Source organism: Gymnoscopelus microlampas, assembly GCF_963454915.1.
Source record: "Gymnoscopelus microlampas genome assembly, chromosome: 12".
Classification (NCBI taxonomy): domain Eukaryota; kingdom Metazoa; phylum Chordata; class Actinopteri; order Myctophiformes; family Myctophidae; genus Gymnoscopelus; species Gymnoscopelus microlampas.
In genome coordinates, this window is record NC_139949.1 from 22506193 (window position 1) to 22524204 (window position 18012).

General features: G+C 42.2%; 1 pseudogene across 1 annotated transcript in view; it reads left to right on the forward strand.

Moving 5' to 3' along the window:
• LOC311057267 (kin of IRRE-like protein 3) overlaps positions 1 to 14148 on the forward strand; it is a 152709-nt pseudogene extending 138561 nt beyond the window's left edge. Inside the window, exons 11-16 of the transcript in view lie at positions 166 to 364; positions 5281 to 5388; positions 6239 to 6307; positions 8891 to 9012; positions 9234 to 9320; positions 13672 to 14148. The product of the transcript in view is annotated as a kin of IRRE-like protein 3 (transcript). The remainder of the gene's footprint in view (positions 1 to 165; positions 365 to 5280; positions 5389 to 6238; positions 6308 to 8890; positions 9013 to 9233; positions 9321 to 13671) is intronic.
• Positions 14149 to 18012: the final 3864 nt, after the last annotated feature.

An 18012-nucleotide genomic window follows, 5' to 3' on the forward strand; every position in this document is an offset into this window, starting at 1 on the left:
AGGCCACAGTGGCCTTAATTAGTGTCCTTAGTAGGGCATTAATTTACGAGAAAAAACCCTCCAAAAAGTTTAAATACGGAGATAAGAGGTTTTTCCGCCCGACAGGCAGCAACGATGTTGACCTTTAACCCCACCTGTTGCCCCTCCCCTCCCTCCCTCCCTCAGGCGTGGTCATGGAAGGAGACGGTGCTGGAGTCCGGTACGTCCGGCCGCTACACGGTGGAGACGGTCAGCACAGAGGAGGGGGTCATCTCCACTCTGACCATGAGTAACATCGTCCCGGCCGACTTCCAGACCATCTACAACTGCACGGCGTGGAACAGCTTCGGGTCAGACACCGAGATCATCCGCCTCAAAGAACAAGGTGAGGAAAGGAGCAACTACTCGCTTTGTCTGTCTGTGCTTTACGTCGTCAGCAGTGGTGGACAGAAAGCTCTTATTTCCCGTTTTCTATCTTTGTTGTTTTTTCGTTTGTTTTTTTACGCCCTACTTGATCATACTACAGCGTCACACAAACGCATCGAATGTAGCAGATCTGCAAGCTCGGTTTTGAGGTGGTTAATCCATTCAATCCGGGAACGCATCTCTGTCATTTTCGATTTCTTTGGCTATTCAAAAATAGCAGATCTACAAGCTCATAGCATGGCGCCGAGTGCAGCGCTATGAGCTTGTAGATCTGCTATTTTTGAAAAAAAAACTTGAAAATGTGCGCAAATCTTTGAATGTATATATATTTTTAAAGCGGACATTTGTAACTCAAATCTTTGCTTCTGGGGGTCCCATGGAACGAAATAGATTGCGAAGATTTGCAAACATTTTCAAGATCTTTCAAAAATAGCCGATCTACAAGCTCATAGCTTGTATATCTGCTATTTTTGAATAGCCAAAGAAATCTAAAATGACAGAGATGCATTCCCGGTTTGAATGGGTTAATGTCATTTTTTTTTTTTAAGTTCCTATCACACAAAGATTTGGCGGATTTGCAGTAAGTCTGAGGACCCCCTAGGGGTCCCGGACCCCCTGTTGAAGACCCCTGTAGTAGTCTCACATTGCCAGATGATCGGAGAGTCTGGGGACTCTGAAATGGAAGGTAGTTGCCGCTTACTAACAGAATCAAAGACAAGCAGATCTGACAATCCTCTTGAAGGCAGGCGCTGGCCCCAAAGTGAACTGAGATCAAAGGGATTGAGGTGGCAGCACACTTTGCACAGCTTTAATAGGACCCCCAAATTGATATATATATTTGGCCTCGGACCCCCCCCCCCTCCCCCATCTGAAAATGTTTTGTGCAAGGGACCCCCAGAAGAGAAGATTTATGTAAAAAAAAATGAATGCAAGATTATTTAGATTATAGATTTTCAAAAAATAGCAGAGCTTTAACATCTGCTATTTTTAATATCCAACGTATAAATGGATGATTGTGATGCTGTATTAACTCATTTTGCTGGGGACCCCCCGGACTCCACTTTGAGAATCACTGCGCTAACAAACCTACGCCTTCTGCTTTGGAGACATGAACAATCATGTCACTATCCCAGTAGGACCGCTCTAAAAACTTTGGATTGGCTCTGTAATGCAGTTTGTTTTTAATAAACTTTACTTGTTTTTCCACCCAGATTTAGCAATGAGAGCTGTGAGATTGTCCTCAGGATCTAGTTGAGAGAATCATTTAGAGAGACTGACTTATGAGACTAATCTTGGTATCGCAATGGAGCTCGCTAAAGATATTCCAAGACAGGCGCGTGCGTGCGTGCGTGCGTGCGTGTGTGCGTGCAATACACCCTCACAATACTGATTGATTGATTGATTAACAGTTTGCACAAGGTATGCGATTATACAATGATGTTAAAAGGGTAACACAAACAGCCCTGAGGCCATGTTTCCATTGTGGTCCTCTGTATTCAATTCATCAAGAGACTGTACTGTACGGATCCTCACAAGAGAGATTAGGAAAATCATGGAAAGTGTGGACATTTAGCTGGCCCTCCCTTTTCAAGAGTCTCTTTTAGAGTTAGAAGCTTTGGCTAGAAGCAGTGGTGGAAGGAGTTAGCCTGGGACCAGACGAATCTGCGAGTGCCAAAAAAAAAAGCACTCTGCGATTTGGGTCTGGCACCGCTCCATAGAGAATCCATTTCCTGTTCCAGAAGACGTGTGTAACAAATCAGGGCCCAGTATTCGAATATGGGCGACTGTAATTGGTAGTTGGTTGTAGGTCTAACCAATTGCGTCGAGGGCCATTGTTTTGATCCCGCCCCTTGGGAAAAAAAACTTCCTCATGGAAGCACCAGACTCATATCCACGCAGTGATATAGTCTAGCTACGCCAGGCTAGGAAGGAGTACTCACATTTTTTACTTGAGTAAAAGTATCAATACCGCATGTAAAAATACTCTGTTACAAGTAAAAGTACGGTATTCAAAATTGACTTGAGTAAAAGTACAAAAGTATTGGCGTCAAAATATACTTAAAGTACCAAAAGCTAAAAGTACTCATTATGCACAATATCCCATTTCACTTTCCAAATGTATAAACATTTATAAAATAGAAGTGGCGCGTTGTGAGCTTGCAGATCGGCTATTTTCAAATAGCCATGGCTGAAGTGGTTAGTGTATGTTTTACAAAGTAAAGCTAAAAATACCTCAAAATTGTACTTAAGCACAGTACTTGAGTACATGTACTGTACTTAGTTACTTTCTACCACTTGGAAGTAGACTCACGGTGCAGATACATGGAAGCGAAGCGAATCGCCTTCACCCTCAATAGTTTGTCTCTGGTAGGGACGTGCACAGATAGACTCTAGGTGGTGCTAGAGCACCTGCCCTTTGCCCTCTTGACCAGAAGTGCCCTTTTGAAAAAAAACGTGTTTTTTTTTCCAGTTTACAGCAGGGGTCTTCAACAGGGGGTCCGGGACACCTAGGGTGTCCTCAGAGTTACTACAGGGGGTCCGCCAAATCTTTATGTGATATGATTTTTCTTTTTACCGTAACCACTCGAAACCTAGCATCCCTTTTCTGAGGAAAACTTTAGCCAAAAATAGCAGATCTACAAGCCCACAACGCCTCGCGCTGCGAGGCGTTGTGGGCTTGTAGATCGGCTATTTTTGGCAAAGAGGTATAGGTGTAGAGGGAAAAAAGAGCAGACCAAGTAAACAAAAAAAGTATAATTTACTTGAGCACCTGCCCCTCAAAATGTCTGTGCACGCCACTGGTCTCTGGTGAGCACGGTGTCGCTAGAATGCAATCTGTGTTGAAATGTCTCTAATCCCCTGGAAGCATCAACAATCTGCAACATCTCTCTTCACTGTGCTTTATTTGGGTTTTCTCTGTACCCATTCAGAGACATTGTTAGTGCTTCTGGTGGGTTTAAAAATAGAAACAGCTTGTCATACAAAACAGAAGAATGGAACTTTTTGTTTGACAGTGGCAGCTGAAGGTGATATTAATTGTGGGTATATTTCACACCAGCGTTTGACAGGTCGATCATGAAATTTTAGTTGACGTTTAACAATTTCATTATGTTTCTTGGCATTGAACATTGGAACATATAAACCAAAATTGCACAGGGCAGATATGACAAACATCTTTAATATACACAGAAATAATGTACTATGGGCTACTATATATTACTATACTATATATTTAATCATTTTATATTTTCAAAAAAAGAATAGTTCAAAATAATAAAATAGTGGAAATAGCCGATCTACAAGCTCACAGAGCGTCCCAGCGTGTCACATCGCTGCGTGTTGTAAGCTTGTAGATCTACTATTTACTCTACCGTTGGACATGGTTGAAATAAATATATCGTCTCTGTTGGGTGGAAGCCTTGTCCAAAACTGGATTCAAATTCAAAAACAGTAAAAGTAGCAGATCTACAAGCTCGAAACGTGCCGCTTCACGCCGCGTATCTGCTACTTTTGATACTCTTGTGTCACGCAGTAGTATGATCAAGTGGGGTGTTAATTTATGAGAAAACACAAAAAGTAAAAATCTGGAGGTAAACGGTTTTGCTTTTTCAACAGCTGAATTCATACAGATGAAAGGAAACGATTATGGAAACTTGACTGCGATTATCTCAGATAATTGCGATCGGGCGATCATATAATAATTGTGACAGGCCTATTGTTCCCATCATGTCACATTCACCAGAACAGTGGTTCTCAAACCTTTTCATGTCAAATCGATATGTATTTGGCTGCCGACCCCCATCTCATAAATATTTTGTGCCAGGGACCTCCAGAAGAAAAGATTTGAGTAAAAAAAAGATATATGTATTGAAAGATTTGCACTTAATGTTCACGGTTTTTCAGAAAATAGCAGCTCTACAATGAGCTTGTATATCTGCTAAAGTATAAAATATGGTTCAAGTCGTTAAAATGATTGTGATGCTATATTATCTAATTGTGCTGGGGACCCCCTGGCACCCCCCTCCCCAAGGACCCCTGCGAGGGGTAGTCTGCAACAGACTCTCTCTACTTTGTGACACTCTAATCACCTGCTCTGCTCATAGAGTTATAATATGTCTAGAGGGCGGACTGCCCCGCCCCCAGTTATTCATTCAAGTTGCTCAGTGGCGTTTAAAGCACCCGGAAGTCTGCCGGAAGTACCAATATCGGAGCCAATAGAGGCCATGGAGTTATGAGCACACGCAGTATAGCATATTGAATGCGCAAGAGTTGCTATCCCAGATTTGACCACCAGGCGACGGCCGCTTCACCGTTCTACCGTGGTTCCGGGGGGCGTGGCTCTGCTCCACTGTACCGTTAATCCCACAATCCATTGCATGGGTTTTTCCCAAGCCCCCCAGAACGACGGTAGAACAGTGAAGCGGCCAAGCCTGGTGGTCAAATCTGAGAATGCACTTACAATGCTACTGCGCGTGCATCTCCCGTTTGTGCGCATGCTCACGACGCGTCACCACTCATGGAACCAATGGAATGGATCCATATTGGTTCCATGGAACCAATATTTCTTACTTCAGGGTGCTTCAAAACGCCACTGAGCACTTTAATAGAAATTAATAGCTGGGGGCGGGGCAAGCCGCCCTCTAGATTTATTATAACTCTATGGTTTTTCCTGCTACAGTGTGCCTGTTGTTTCCATTGAACATAAATGAGAAAGCATACATTTTATACATTTGAAAACTTGTGAAATGGGACATTCTGCATGAGTACTTTTACTTGTACTTTAAGTATATTTTGATACCAATACTTTTGTACTTTTACTTAAGTACATTTTTAATTCCAGGTTTAATAACTAAACCTGTCCTTGTTTTGTTTCAGAGACCCTACGATTGGCTGTCATCATCGGTGTGGCGGTGGGGGCCTTCCTTGCACTCACCGTCCTCATGGGGACTTTAGGCGCTTACTGCTGTGCCCGCTTCCAGAGAAGTACGCTCTCATTTAATTAAAACTTTTATACAGGCAAAAAAAAGAGAGAAAAAAAAGTTGTAATCGCGTTCACATTTGTGGCTCGAGTTTTTATTGTCTGTTTCTGACATTTTCAATCAAAAAGAAAGCCCTCGAGTATGCGCTGTAAAGTAGGTCTCAATAGGATTCTTGTCAAAATGTGGAGCTGTGCTTACTGTAGATATAAAAAACAAAACAGAGGGCTCTCAAACTTCCTAATTATTCAGTCCAACTTTCCAGCTTGAGTTTTCTCCATTTCTCTCTTTCTTATTTCATTGTTGTCGGGCAGAAACCTTGTATCTCCATATTTCAACTTTGAATGTTTTTTTTTTGTAAATTAATGCCCTATTCTTCGTCAGACAAGAGAGTCGCACGCAAGTAGTGAAAACAACCAAACTACAAGCTCAAAACGTGTCTACTTTCACTATTTACATTTTGTTTTTAAATAATGTAGAAAAGGAATGGTTTTGGACATTCAAGGTTTCCACCCGACAGCAATGATTTCCAAGTGATCTTTTTTCTTTTTTTTTTCATCCAGAATGATTTGTTTGGTACCCAATTACATGACATGACCTTTTAGATAAAGGTTGTTCTCACTCTGCTATAGAAGGCACACAGCAAAATACAGAGTGCTATTTTAACTCAGAAAGTGTAAAAACGTGTATTTTTTCAGAGTTAGATTAACACTCTGTATTTTACTATGTACTGTTGGTCTCTAGTTGCTTTGAGTGCAGAATGTCTGAGTAGAAATGGGAAATAAGGGGGGGGAAACTATGACTCACTATTTGCTCCTACTGTACCTTTACTGTTGTGTCTTTGTCGTTCACTGCAGAGGATGTCCATTTGGTCATGTCGTCGTTGCCTGTGTCCCTGTCACGACAGAGAGATCTGAAAGCAGAAAGTAAGTGGTGGAAGAAGTGGTGGAAAAAGTACTCAATTGCTTTACTTAAGTAAAAGTATCAATGCTGCAATGTAGAAATACTCTGTTACAAGTAAAAGTCCGGAATTCAAAATTTACTTCAGTAAAAAGTACAAAAGTATTGGCATCAAAATGTACTTAAAGTACCAAAAGTAAAAGTACTCGTTATGCAGAATGTCCCATTTCAAGTTTTCAGATGTCTTAAAACCATTTGAAAATAGCAGATCTACAAGCTCACAATGCATCACGACGCATTGTGATCTTGTAGATCGGCTATTTTCAAATGGCCGAAATGCATTTAGGGCTGAAGTGATTAATGCATGTTTTGTAATAATACTCAAAATGTACAGTAACTAAAAGTTTACAAATAATTGTAGTGGAATGTAGTGCAATATTTGCCTCTGAGATGTAGTGGAGTAGAAGTAAAAGTATTGGAAATTGGAAATACCACAAAATTGTACTTAAGTACTTATTTAGTATTAAATGTCATTAAATGTGTGCACAAGCTTCAGCATGTGTAAAATATTGTACGGTACCATTAACATCATCTTACTTCAATAGTGTCAACACCTAAATAAAGAACCCACAAAGAAGTGTCATCACTTACTGTAGTAGTTGCAGTGTACTGTAGTAGTTACATTACTGCTTGTTTGTTAATCAGTTCAACATGCGTCCAACTGATTTCCAAGCTAGCAGCGCGCCGTGTGACAAATTATAAATAAGGCTTTAGGTTAACCACTTGAACCCTAGCATCCCTTTAATGGGCATTTAGCGAATATAGGAAAACAATGGCCGAAAATAGCGGATCTACAAGCTCACAAGCCCGATTTGCGGCAAAGATATTTGGCGTAGAGGGGGGAAAAATGGAGGGGACCAAGTGCAGATCCCGGGGGGGGGGGGGGGGGGGGACACCTGTCAACAAAGTGTAGGGTTTAAGTGGTTGTTGCCATTGATTGCTGTTGTTGCTACGGATCATATCCGATGAGGTTTAGTGAAAGAGACTAAAGACTGATGCAGGCTGGCGAAGATTTAAATCTTTCAGCTACACCCCAGACAGCATTGAAGTGCTCATCCTCTTCCATGGGCCATTTTCCAAAGATTAAAAATGAAGACTTCATTCATCTTTTTCGTGCCAACTTTGGCGGCGGGGAAACTTGTCCTCTTGGAACTTTTTGTTCTTGCCAGTGGATGAGCTAATGTTTACAGGGCATTGTACTTTGTTGTGAGCATTCCTTCAAAACATATCCATTAAACACCGGGAAAGCATCTGTGTCATTTTAGATTTTAACCACTTTAACCCTTTTATATTTTAGCTATTCAAAAATAGCAGATCTACAAGCTCATAGCGCGGCACGAAGTGAGCTTGTAGATCTATGAGCTTGTAGATCTATGAATACATATATTTTTAAAGCAAACATTTTTAACTCAAATCTTTGCTTCTGGGGGTCCCTGGAACAAAATATTTTGAAATTGGGTCTGTGGCCAAATACATATCGTTTTGGGAGTCCTTGACATGAAAAAGTTTGAGAACCACTACGTATTTTCAGAAAACTATTAAGATTTAGAAAACATTTGTAGAATCGGCTTCAGGTTTTAATGGGTTAAACCCTACAGTATTATACTTAGTTGACCGGGGTACCTCTGTTTTTTTCTTCCATCTACAGCACATTTTGCTGAATGTTAAAGAGGTGGTGCCATGGTTTTGCACTTTTTCTGTCTTTCATGTGTCTATGAGGTTGATAGAACTTCATGTAGCCCCCTGGTGGTGTTTTTATGGTGTTTTATGTCTTCTCTGACTATTTTGAGTTTCTACCTGGAGGCTGAAACCTTGAGGGTCAAACGTGCCAATAGAGAAACAGCGCTTTAGTGACATAGTAAAAACATACCCTCCCCCTCATTATCATAACACAACAGGTGTGGGCATGAGGAGGAGGAGGGACTAGGACAGGTGGGTGGTGCGAAGGTGGTGGAGGAGGTGAGAACCAGGTATACTTAATGAACTGGAGGCGTGTCCACATAAAAACATAATTATAACAATTTCTGTACACTTTTTAAAAAAAAATCTTCCTCCTAGTATAACCATAATACCTGATGATTATGTTTTAGGGGGGGGGGGGGGATCACTGAAAATCACGGCACCCCGTCTTTAACCTATTATAGCTGAATGTTAGGCCCAGAATAGGAACGATAGGGTTCATCTGGTTAATAAATACCACATCTAGTTAAAAAAAAGTGTGTGATCTAAAAACAATACAAAAACAAAAGTGACACAGTTCACATACAGTACTGTAGGCATACAGCACCATGTAAGAAAATCCTGTACGTATGCGACTAGCATTTTCCTGCAAATGTTTGTCATGTATTCTAATACTATTCATTTCATATGCTTCCAGCATATGACTTATAACTTATATGGGTCATCATACCTATAGCAGTGGTATGATCAGAAGAAAGCAAGTGCCTTTTGAAGCTCTAGTGCTGTTTATGAGGAGGTATATACCCGTGTGTCTGTCACACCTTGCTAATGAGCCCCGCCTCTCTCTCTCTCTCCCCCGTATCGTGTAGATCTCAAAGGGGTGGCCGCCGCCAAGAACGACATCCGGGTCGAGATCGTGCACAAGGAGCACAGCAGCAGCGCGGCGGCGGCGCGCGAGACGGAGGAGCACGCCACCATGAAGCAGATGATGGTGATTGAACGCAATGCGGCGCGCTGTCGCGAGTATCTGTCATCCGCGCGTCACACAGACGTTTGAGAAAGAAAAGCATTATCCCCAAGTGTTTTCTCTGGCAGTACACACTGCCAGCCCAAGAGACTGTTTCAAAAACAAAAAAAAACAGAGGAAAAAAAAAAAATCTAAACACTATTACATTTCCAAAGCCCTGATTAAAGTTTTGCTGTGTGATCCAGATTGATCGTGGCGAGTTCCAGCAGGAGCCCGTGCTGAAGCAGTTGGAGGTGCTCCAGGAGGAGGAGAAGGAGTTCCAGCACATCAAGGTGGGTGGTGGTGGGGGGGGGGGGAGGATACCCACATCTATGGGGAGGGGGGGGGGGGGGAGGAGAGGGTAGGGGGAGAAGGGAGGGGATTTGATGTGATGGGATGTGATGGGAGGGGAGGGGATGGGAGGGGAGGGGATGGGAGGAGAGGGGCGGGGAGAGAGGGAGGGGGAGGAGAGGGGAGAGGAGGGGACAGAAGGAAATGCTGAAGAATAGACTCAGAGCGCGCATTTTCGATGTCATTTGCGAGAGTGAAGCGTCACATGACAGCATCTGGTTCACTAAGAAATGCATGCATTTCAGGCTCCGTGTGCACGAATGGCAGCCTTGTGGGAGCGTCTAGAGGCACACACTGCATACTGTAAGACTAACGGAGCTGACAGAACACATCACAGAAACCTCTCTGAGGACCATGACACATCCAAGACGGGAATGTAATATTGGAGCGATAATTTATAACACACATATTGTAATTCTATTCTTTACGTGGGAAATTGATGCGTTTTTTTGGTCATTTAGGGCTGCTTTATTAGTTCACAGCTGCAGGGTTTCACTCGTATTAGCCCAATGTTTAGCAGCAATCTGATCACGTGTAAATGATCAAATAATGTTGCACAAGCCCTTGAGAACGCGAGTATTGTTAACCTCAGATTTATATTAAAATCATCAGTAATGGGTCAGTGTTACATAAAATAGTTAAGCGAGAACATGACAAAAAGCCCTAATTTGATTGTCTTTGGACCGCAGTGTGAGGCCTGCACATTGGATTGATAAAAACAGAAGAAACAAATGGTTGTTTCTCCCTATTAATGTCCTTTTGACAGTAATTACAATGGAAGTAGTTGGGACGAAAGAGCCATTACAATTATTCATGTCTGTACTTCTCTATCAGCTCTGTAGCAGGAGCGTGATGATGATTTAAAGGTGGCTTAAATCATCAAGCTCGGGCCCTCATTGTAGTGATTTATTCAGCCATGTATTCCATACAGCTGTAGAGGGACCCAGAGCCAGCTATATACGGGGGAGTCACGTCTCCATTGTCACAGAGATACACATTCAGGCCCAGTTTATTAGCTACCAGACTGGCTCCACCCAGCCGTGACCCTGGCTGATGAGTTGTTTTTCAGAGATTCTATTCTGCATTCCCACCGTTTGTTATTCGTGTGGTTGTGGACCACCTGTTTTCTTATCCCATTCAAACCGGGAAACGCATACTGTGTAACCCACGTTATCCTTGTTTTCTACTTAGGCTATTCAAAAAAATAGCAGATTTACAAGCTCAAATATTTAGCGGAAATATTTGAATATATATATAGATTTTTTTTTTAACTCAAATCTTTCTGGGGGGGGGGGGGGGGTCCCTGGAACAATAATATTTTGAGATGGGGGTCCGCGGCCAAATACATATCATTTTGGGTGGTCCTTGACATGAAAAGGTTTGAGAACCACTGATATTAAAGCAACATGGGTTTTTCAGAAAACTGTTCGGATTTAGAAGATATTTGTAGAATTCCCCAGAAGCAAAGATTTGAGTTAAAAATGTTCGCTTTAAAAAAATATATAATATTTGCACAGATTTTTCAAGATTTTTCAAAAATAGCAGATCTACAGGCGCGGCACCGAGTGCCACACTATGAGCTCGTAGATCTGCTATTTTTGAATAGACAAAGAAATCTAAAAATGACACTTTCCCAGTTCAAATGGGTTATATCATTCTTGTCACTATCCTATTTTTATTTTTTCATTTTTCTAATCAACAAGCTGTCAATTTGAAAAGTTTTTTGTTTAGCCCCCCCACCCCCCCCACACACGTAATAAATCTGTTTGTCATTGTCATCCGTGAGAAAAAAAGGGGCCATTTCATGCTGGAGCTGCCACGCCTAGCCAAAGCCGGTCCCAATCACAGTCTGGATATGATCTTCAGTAACTGAATCCTTCCATGCCTGTCTACCTATTTATGAAACATCTCTCCTTAATAGTGATCCATAATACGATATTGATTTTCTGCTGCGTATCATCGCAAAGCATTTTTGAGTTGATGCCAAGGCATTTGCAGCTCTCCATCCTTCAGCCAGAGTCACTCTTACACATCCTCAGGGTCGTTGTAGTTTAAACACCAACTCTCGTGTACTTAGCTGACCGGTGTACCTCAGAGCTCTGTACTAGGCCCTCTTATCCCCCATCCCCCCCCCCTACACCAAATATGTAAATATGTTGGCGAAAATAGCTAATCTACAAGCTCACACACAACGTCCCATTTGGCTGAGATGTAGTGGAGTAGAAGTAAAAGTACTGAAAAATGGAAATACTCCAGTGAAGTACAAAATACCTCCAAATTATACTTAAGTACAGTAGTGAATGTTCTTAGTTACTTTTCACCACTGGATCTAGCTCAGACCAATTAGAATCTCCGCCTCGGACTCGTGTGTCTTATCATCACAGGTCAGGGTCACACTTAATGGCCAACGCACCTTAGATGTAGAAATTCCCACAGGCACATATTCCTCTGAATGTTATCGATGCACTCTGTTAAGGTCACGAGGTTACTTAAATGTATTTACATCTCAACCCAAGAGGAATCTGAATGCCTCTCATTCTTACTTGGACCAATGCCAGTTCTCCTCATTATGGATATTTATTATGAATGGCAGAATCATTTGTGTCTATCATTCTCACGCCACATTTCATGTTGCTTTTTAGATTCTCAATCTCAGTCTCAATCTGTACAAAACACTGCACAGTTTTTTGTTTTGTTTTACATACCACAGTTTAAGGCAAGTTTCAGAAAGCTTAATGTAACTGACATGTTTAGTTAAAGTTAACATGCATTTAGTAAACTAGTGACACAAAGGAAATGGCAGTTTAGCTGATGTTAAATGTTAAGACTTATTCAAGGCATTAAATGACACTATTGAAGTGGAATAATCAAATAATGAAAAAGGAAATCATTTCTTTTAGTTTCGCTTTTTGCTGTTTTGTTGATTTACCTTGTTTTGTTTTTTGAAAGTTTTCCTCAAGGAATGATAGAGGTGCAATTATAGTTAAAGAGTGATGGCAATTACAGCTTCAGACATTGTTGACTATTCATTCAGTCAAAGGGAGGCAATCTCTGATGTGGAAGTGGGCAGCTTTCAGCTTTCAGCCTCTGATGAGGAAGCCATTTATGTTTGGCTGCCATTGTTAGCTATGAATAGACAACTCTCCCACTAATCACTGTTTATTATACTTAAGCCATTTAGACCGGGGACGCATCTGTGTGTCATTTTTTTTTAGTTTTTTTTTTAGATTTTGTTATTTTTTTATTTCTTTATTTTTTTTTTAGATTTTTTAGATTTTTAGATTTTTTTAAAGATTTTGTTATTCTTTAGATTTCTTTGGGCTATTCAAAAATAGCAGATCTACAAGCTCGTAGTGCGGCACTCGGTGCAGCGCTATGAGCTTGTAGATCTGCTATTTTTGAATAGCCCAAAGAAATCTGAAAATGACGCACAGATGCGTTCCCGGTCTGAATGGGTTAAGAAGCCGGCATTAAAGTTAAAAGAAAAACATGGGTATTGAATCAAGGACTGGTGATTGGATGTTCACAGGCAGATTGTTTGTTCCCCATAGAACTGGAGGCGTGCGTCTCAAAGCCGTCTAATTTCCTGCATATGGGTTTGGCGCTAATGGAAGCCTTATTTACCAGATGGAAAGGTTGCCGTTTCAGGCTCTCTAACCCATAAATAAGTAATAACATTCTTTAATGTTTTGCACAACTAAATTGGGGGTATAACATTTCGACAAGGAATGAAATTATGACTACAGATGATGTGCTATTGCTTCTAGAAGGGTCTTAACTATGAATATTTCATGAAAAATTAAAATGCACACAATTACATGAAACTGCATAAAGGTAGATCATGTAATCCACGACGCATTTGGATGTCAGAGGCATTTAATAAACAGAGAAATTACATTTCAGTGAGACAGCAGCAATACATTGTTATGTTTTTTTTTTTCTTCATGTAGCAAAAATTGGCTTATTATTTTTCTATGTTAATCATTCCATTTTAATGAACAGCTTTGGTTTTGACCTTCGAGGGAGAAAGCAAATGTGCAAATAGATGAGAAACCCACAGTTTCTGTTTTACATTTCCATGTCTTCAGGGCTCCGGTGTTTGTATCTGTTACACTTCATATAAACCATAGTTTGTAATTACTAAATGTGTAATTATTTACTGTCAAGGCACAACAAACAGAGCTCTTGAGGGCAGCTTCTCTTCATCAACAATATCTGCATCCGAGCCACTTCCTCCAATAATAACACGGCCGATATTGTCTTTGCTTTTATTCCTCTGGCTTCGCGTTGCAGGACCCCACGAATGGTTACTACAGCGTCAACACCTTCAACGAGCACCACACCACCCCGACCATGTCCCTGGCCGCCAGCCAGACTCCCGACGTGGTCCGCAGCCCTCCCAGCGGGACCATGACCATAGGCAAGCACCGGGTTCCCACCGGCATGTCCTTCACCAACATCTACAACACGCTCGGCGCCGGCCCCAACCGCCTGTACGACTACAGCCAGCGCTTCGTGCTGGGCATGGGCAGCAGCTCCATCGAGCTCTGCGAGCGAGAGTTCCAGAGGAGCTCGCTCAGCGACTCGAGCTCCTTCATCGACACGCAGTGCGACAGCAGCGTCAGCAGCTACAGCAAGCAGGACGGATACGTGCAGTTCGACAAGGACAGCAAGACCTCGGCCTCGTCCTCCTCCCACTACTCCCAGTCTTCCTCCCAGAACTCAGACCTCACCAGGCCTCTGCAGAAACGCATGCAGACCCACGTCTAAACGTCGGGCGAAGAGATCGGGAAACAGAGCCCAGTGGGAATTCAAGGGACGTTTTTCAAAAGGAAACCAAAACTCGAGGTGTGTTTTCGTACAGTGTTCCCGCTGGTGTCCTTTCAGTGGTTTGTTGATGGGAACTTTTTTCGCCACTTCACGATGAACCTGCTTTTTGGCTGGCGTGGGAGAACGACACAGTGAGTCCTGATGAAACAAATGGAAGCAAAACGCCACATCATTCTCATGATTGCCACCGTGAAAAGAAAATACAAATCATGACAATCATTCTCCTGCTTTATCGACTCGCACGGCGTAAAACATCGGTGTAAACGGCCATTGGACGCTGTCGGTCCATTCTGTTTCAGTTCGCAGTCTGCCTTGACACGTGCATTTCCGAGGTGCAAAGTTATGGGCATGTGAATATAAAACTTCTTAACATAGCTTTTTGTTTCGTGTTTGAGGAATCGAGGGGTGTGCTCGGCTGCCCTGTTAGCATTTCAAGCACAACGGGTATTGCGGAAAAAAACTGACAGCAACCATTTGTGTACCCATGAAAAGATTGCGAGATGACTGATGATCCCTTCAAGCGGGGAAAGGGATGGGAGTTGGCACTATACAGCAACCGTTAGATGTCACAAGGTACCTGTAAGATTTGTGCTGAACACACCTTGGCAACCTCTAACCGGAGCTGGATTTGAAGTTGTGATCCCATTTATAAAATGTGCTGTACTTTGTTTTCTTCTTTTGAAGGCTATGGACTTTTATTTTGGGTTGTTTTTTGGGGGGAGGGGGCGGGGGGACTCTGTATACAAATTCTGCCCTGTGGTGTATGCCCTTGTGAAGGTTCATTATGAACTCCGAGATCACAGATGAATGCATGATGAAACCGTGGATGTGTATCTCGTCGTGTGTTTACACACGCAAGGTCAACGTTCTAACGCTTTTGTACACTCCCCCACATCTCCTTGCGGCATCGTTTTCAGTCATCCCCAATGAAGGGATTTTCTTTCTAAATGTTTATGAGTGTATACAGCAAGGGTGGCAAGATCTGTACTTTTCCCATTTAATGTGAGACACTTGCAGCTTGTGTGTGTGTGTGTGTGTGTGTGTGTGTGTGTGTGTGTGTGTGTGTGTGTGTGTGTGTGTGTGTGTGTGTGTGTGTGTGTGTGTGTGTGTGTGTGTGCACGTGTGCGTGCAGGTGTGTGTGTGTGTGTGTGTGTGTGTGTGTGTGTGTGTGTGTGTGTGTGTGTGTGTGTGTGTGTGTGTGTGTGTGTGTGCGTGCGTACACTGTATCTCTGGCAACCATCCTCCAGCTGCCAGAGCAGTTTCTCATTTCTATACTTAGCTGATATCGTGTTGTTTACACTGGAGCTCTGTAAACCCAGCATTTTGTGTACTGTGATTTGACTACTGAATGACGAGGGGTGAACATACAGTAAAAGCGACTTTTCTCAAACTGATATTCCCATATCTTACCGTGACGTTTCATGCACACTGTTTTGAGTGAGCTTATGAACGACTAGACGTACTAGAAACGAGATGCTGTCATCCGTTTGAAGTCTAACAATTGGACTACCGGCCTAAGAATAAGGATCGGTGAGCAAATGCCTGCCTTATGATAATAAGCAATTCCAGTGCTGCTCAACAAAATGAAGATAGGCCTATCTGATATGATTGGGAGGTTCATTGGGCTGTTTCAATTTGTCCTTTATCTGACAAGTAAACTATAAACTCATGGTAGAAAAGCCAGGAACAATCAAATAGGCAATCAATGCACGATGCAAATACAGTAAGAGACTATGCCCCATTATGTCACCTTTAATGATACAGGAAGGCTGTTAATGAGGAATCAAACGCTATACGATGAAAGCACAAATGGGTACAATACATGGCTACTCATGTTGTAAAGCTGAATATAACTGAATAGCATGGGTTGATGTACTGTCATAACTAAGCACTTACAACTGTATTTGGCTCACCTTATTGTATAATAAAAAATGAATCTCATCGCTGTTGTGTTTGACAATCCTGCCATACATTTTGGGATTTCTGTTGTGAATGTACATCATTGTACATAAAGAAATGTGTGCCAACACCATGTCTTGATTAAAGAAATCTGCAGTTTACCTCAATACAAGTTGATGCAACAACTTTTTTTGATTGATTTGTTCAAGTAAAGAAAGAAGAAGTGAAATGAACTCCAACTTTCACGGAGAATGGCCCATTTTAAATTCTCAACACAGCAGCCGCCTACTTCTCTAGTAGTGTAGTACCAGTGAGTTTTCTGCTTCTGTTCACAAAGCCAGCCCAACTTGCAACTTGAGCCATAATGAGCCGTTGCGCCTCCACAGACGATCTTTGTCAGACACAGATGGTCCGTGTCTGGGATTCAGATCTGTAGGTGAGATCACAGACATCCTCGCACACATCCACAGATGCTCTGTGTCAAACATTGCTTGAGTAGTAACTTCTTCTGCTTAACCACTTTTCAACCTGGTGTCCATATTCAAGGCTTGTCATTATATATGGTAAATGGTGCATTTATATAGCGCTTTTATCCAAAGCGCTTTACATTGATTGTGCCATTAACCCATTCACACACACATTCATACACCGATGGCGGAGGAAACAATGCAAGGCAAGGTTGATGAAAGGCACCAACCTGCTCATCGGGAGCAATTAGGGGTTCAGCGTCTTGCTCAAGGACATTTCGACACTAACTCTAGGGGAGCGCCCCAGCCCGGGATCGAACTGGGAACCTTGCGGTTTTCCAGTTCACTCTACCCGGCCACTCTACCCCTGGCCTGAGCCACTGCCGCCCCATATGTTCTTAAGTGGAGGAAATAGACGATCTACAAGCTCACAATGCGTCGCCAGTGGCGTTTCTGGCCACCCCGGCACCTGAAGCGAGATCATGGTCAGTATCATGGTCAGTATCGTGTCAGTATCATGTCAGTATCATGGTCAGTATCATGGTCAGTATCATGGTCAGTATCATGTCAGTATCATGGTCAGTATCATCAGTATCATGTCAGTATCATGGTCAGTATCATCAGTATCATGTCAGTATCATCAGTATCATGGCAGTATCATGGTCAGTATCATGGCAGTATTATGGTCAGTATCATGGTCAGTATCATGTCAGTATCGTGACAGTATCATGGTCAGTATCATGTCAGTATCATGGTCAGTATCATCAGTATCATGTCAGTATCATGGTCAGTATTGTGTCAGTATCATGGTCAGTATCATGTCGGTATCATGTCAGTATCATGTCAGTATCATGGTCAGTATCATCAGTATCATGTCAGTATTGTGTCAGTATCATGGTCAGTATCATGTCGGTATCATGTCAGTATCATGGTCAGTATCATGGTCAGTATCATGTCAGTATTGTGTCAGTATCATGGTCAGTATTGTATCAGTATCATGTCAATATCATGGTCAGTAGCATGGTCAGTGTCATGGTCAGTATCTTGTTAGTATCATGGTCAGTAGACTTAAAATGAAGAAAAAGGCTGCACTTTCCCGTAGCCACGATGCAAACAATTAAATGAAACACAACGACGTTTCGACCAGATAAGGTCTTCTTAAGGAATCCTGTGAAAAATAAATGATACACATTAATACGTGTCGATGAACGACAACCACACAGTACTTTACCATTGAAGTTTACATTTTTTTCGGAATGTTATCCTGTGTCACCCTTTATCCTCAGTTGAAGTGATTACAGATATGCATGTGATACAGATAGTGGAGACTGTATTATCAACAGTTTGACATCCACAGCCTCTAGAGTTAGATTCTTACAGGAAGTTTGTTCCCCCTGTGGACTTGCAATTTGTATGGACTTCCATGAAAGCACAAGCA